The sequence below is a fragment of the Arachis hypogaea genome, chromosome 14 (genome assembly GCF_003086295.3).
Source record: "Arachis hypogaea cultivar Tifrunner chromosome 14, arahy.Tifrunner.gnm2.J5K5, whole genome shotgun sequence".
NCBI lineage: Eukaryota > Viridiplantae > Streptophyta > Magnoliopsida > Fabales > Fabaceae > Arachis > Arachis hypogaea.
The window spans coordinates 136,009,019-136,013,833 of NC_092049.1; positions in this window are offsets into that span (position 1 = coordinate 136,009,019).

Sequence of the window (4,815 nt, forward strand, 5' to 3'; positions counted from 1 at the left end):
AAATTTAAAATGCAGCGTGCTACAATTTTTCAAAGTAGATAGTAATTATATTTACCTGTTTGCAATCGGAAAGAGTCGAGGATTGCCAAGAATCGGCACAAAAAATGGTAGGCAGATCCATGCCCAGGTAAGAAAAAGTGTCAGTAGACCATCAATCTCCTTACAGTCGATACAAGTTACCCTACACAACGCTCTATACAGGTGTGCCAGGCATACCGATTCCAAACTAAATTGTATGATCCCAGCAAAGTTATAGAAAAACGGCAGAAACTTTCAGTGCACCGCTGCCCCAGACTTATCTCCAAACATAATGGTCCCAAATAATAACATTATATGGCACTTCACGTACCTCTGAATGTGAATATCGTCAGCCAATACTAAACGATATTTCAGTCCTCGAAACCATGTCAACTTGATGAAGCTTCCTCTACAGTCTATCTTCCTATGTCCAACACCAAACTGATCCAAGCATTCAGCCTCTAACGCCTCATAACTAGTGAGTGTCGGTCCTGTAACTGGCAGACCATTCGTCGGAAGACAAAGAATTATCACCACGTCCTCCAAGGTTACAACACACTCACTAACCGGAAAATGGAATATGTGAATCTCAGGGCGCCATCTCTCAATCAGAGGATTAACCAATACCAACTGATATTAGACAACTCCAATATGGGAAACGTGATAAAAGTCAGTCTTCCGTAAATGTCCCTCCACAATTTGATTATACGAATTCGATGGCATGTAGTGGTCACATTGCAACACCCGTAAACCCTACAAAACATAGCCATAGACCATATTAAACAAATATAACCTTATTTAATTAACAAATTAAATTTAACAGAATCAAATTTTTACTATCACATAACTAATAAAACATAATTATGTTAACAACTATATTATTAACTACTCAAAATACACTAACTCTATTTTACAAAAAATTTACATCTATATTTTTTACAATCTAATAGTTATCAATAAGTCTTAAACGAATCTTAAATATAAATCTAATTATTTTTAGATACATTAAAATTACATATTCTAATGTCTAAAACCAAATTATTTTATAATAATAACTCCTATTCCTTATTTTCTATTTATATAGCACTAATAATAATAATAATAATAATAATAATAATACATTAATTAAGTAACTATTATATTCTATTCTAATATTTACACTTCCAACATAACAAATAATCTCAAATAATTATTCTATTCTATTCTAACAACACACAATAATAAATCATCCTTTATTAAATATCTATACTATACTCATAATAAAAAAAATTAATTCAATAATTTTTATATATCTTCTATATTATACTCATAATAATTATTTTATTATCATACGTACCTAGATCTTTATAAAACATATTACTACAATAAATTTATTATTAACAATTAATACTAATTAATTATATTAATAACAACTTATAATAATTAATTTATTATCACACGTATAATTTTAAAAAAAATTATTACTATAATAAATTTATTAATAACAATTAATGTTAATTATTTTATTATCATACCTACTAATAAAAATTATTACTACAATCTATTAATAACAATAACTAATTTATTACTATAACTAATTATTACTAATTTTATTATCATACCTACACTAATATCTAACATTATTACTATAATTTATTGCTACTAATTTCTAACATTATCACTATTATTTTAATTAAATCAAAATATTTAAAAATTATTACTATATTAATCTCTAATATTATCACCATAATAAACTATTAATCTCTAACATTATCACTATTATTTTAATTAAATCAAAATATTTAAAAATTATTACTACACTAATTTCTAACATTATCACTATAATAAACTACTAATCTCTAACATTATCACTATTATTTTAATTAAATTAAAATATTTAAAAATAAAAATTTACATAATTAGGATAATCAAGATAATTAGTAAAGTGGAGTTCCAGATGATTGACGTCTTTTATTCTCCTTCTTCTTGGCATTGTTGAAGGTTAGTGGTCAATTTTTTCCTTCAAATGTCCGATTTCATCAATGGAGAGTAAAAGTGAAGGTGGAGTTGGAGAATGAAGGAGAGTTAGAACGAAAGTGAAAGGAGGGGCTAGGGTATACAAATGGGAGTGTATACAAGCAGGAGGGGCTGGAATGCATATATGTTTGACGCGTGGATGGGGGTGCGCAAATCGAACGGTCCGATTTGTGTATCTGCCAAGCCTCTAATCGGATCGTCTGATTACTGTGCTCCAAATCAGACCGTCCGATTTCTTGATCACAGTTGTCACACCCTCGTGAAGCCCCTACACTCCCATAGCCCAATTATATATACTCCATGTTTCTCCCAATATCAAAATTAAAAAAAAAAAGTGTAAAACATCCTCCAATTCATTATTAGCACAACAAATATTTCATTTTGATATAAATATAATAAATCGTAGAAGTTCAAATAAAAAAATAAATACCTAAATTGATCTCTAAGAAATTTTAAATTGAACATTTTAAATTTTCACAAATATTTATCCTCTGTGTTTGGTTCTGATAATAAGATAAAATAAGATATTGAGAATAATACACAAAAAATAAAGATACAAAAATTAGTATTTTTATATTTTATATAGTGATAAATTTAAACAAATTATGAAAGTTCAATTTATTTTTACTTTTTCTATACAAAAAATTTAGGAGGAAGATATATGATGATAAAAAAATATAATTATGAAAATTTGATAAAAATAATGAAAGAAAAAATAAAAAATAAGTTGTGTCGCTTATTAGTATTTTTGTGTTTTATTATTATTATTATTATTAAGAAGGACACAAAATATATTAATTCTGTATCTCTTAATATAATGTTTCTATTTATATCTTATCTGTCAAATATGATTTTGTATCTTTGAGTCTTGTTTCAATGTCCCGCGCCTATAAACAAACACAGCTTAAAAGTTCTCAAAAATTACTTCCGTTGAACACATTGATCTCTGTGCCGTTATAAAAGGGACTAATTTGTCGTTTTATAAGCTAGTTATTTTATAATAAAATTTGTTAAAAATTTATTTGTCCAATATGCATATTAAAAACTTGATTGAAAATGATAAATGGACTAACCTATCGGACAAAAATAATTCTTAAAAATTTTTAAAAAATAAAAATTTATTAAAAATTAAAATGTTCAATCTAAAATTTATTAAGTACCAATTTAAGTGTTTACTAAAAAAAAAAGTTACATAATTTTAAATAAAGGCAACCTTCTATGAATTATCATTCAACTAGTTCGAAGAAAAAAGGTACAAAGACCTAATTTCAAATCATGACTTACTTTGATCAAAGAATTTATCACTCCATTCAATTTTTAGTATATTGGCTACTTATAACACAGTGTTTAATCTACTTATTGCTAGACACGATCATGAATAAGATAAAATAGGTTTAAATTCCACCCTAATTTTATTCAAAAATTTAAACTTATTAATTTGAACCTTATTTGCATTTAAAATCTTTCAACCCAACTCTATCATATTCAACCCGTAAAAACTAATTTAACTTCACTCAAACACAATATTTAGTCTTTTTATATTTGATAACATCAAATATTATTCAATAATGATTAGCAAATTGAATTACTATATATCTTAATAATACTAAGTATTTATATAAAAAAACAAAAAAATGAATTCAAATATTAAGTGTTTATTTATGCATATTCATATCATATATTGAGGGTTTGACTGAATTGGGTACTTGTGTGGATTGTATTGGCAACCTTATTCATTGCTTAAATATTCAATTAAAATTCAAAAATTAACTAATATTTTTTGAAAAAAAATAAAAAAAAAATTAAAATCACTACTCCATGATGAATAAAATTAATAAAATATCTGTAAACCAAAGCTTCATGATATTTATCATCTTATTTATTTTCTTTATTATTACACCTTCTAATCATTATTCTTATTTTCTTTCCACTTAGCTCCCTAATTTTATTTTCTCTCCCAATTCATTCCTCCTTTAATTCATTCCGTTTTATATGTATGTATTATTATTATTATGTGTGGTCCAGCATTGGAAACATATAAAACACACACAGAACACTGAAGAGCATGAGGGAGTACGTAAGGAGTACCTAATTAACAAGAAAGCATGAGGGAGCGATCAAGCATAGCGAAAGACCCCAGAGTCTGGAATCGGGGAGGAGTACGTTCGGCTTGAACGAGATTCATTCAGTGTTTTCGTGGACAGTTTACCAGCGGATATCTCGAAACGCGAGTTGTTTGGGTTATTCTCTTGGACGGGACGGATCAACGACATATACCTCTCAAGAAAGACGAGAAATGGGAAGATCTACCTATTTGCCTTCATACGATATACTACGAAGGGAGGAGCGCTGAAGGCTATTGCTGAAATGAATCACATGCTGTTAAGGGGGAAAGAGCTTTATGTAGGGGAGGCTAAGTATAGGAGGGATGCTTCTAAGGGACGAAGAGTGGCAGAGGTGGTGGCGGAGGGAAGGCCACACCACCGCCAGGCTGAGGTCAATAACGCGATAAGGGAGCACACAGTTGGGATCTAGCCATCTCCAAACATGGTGCAGGGGGCACGGCCGAGTGCTCTAGATATTGCAACACATGCCATAGAGGAGGATTCCAAGAAAATGGGGGCAATGTTGCTGAAAGCCTCTGTTGCCAAGACCAGTCTCGAATGGCTGCAAAGGAGTGTGATTGGGAGTACTGTGAGACCAATTGACTTCAGACTATTGAATGAACTCAGCAGTAAAGCTTGGCCTCACGTTGTTAAAATCTGTGAGCTGGGGAGGTAT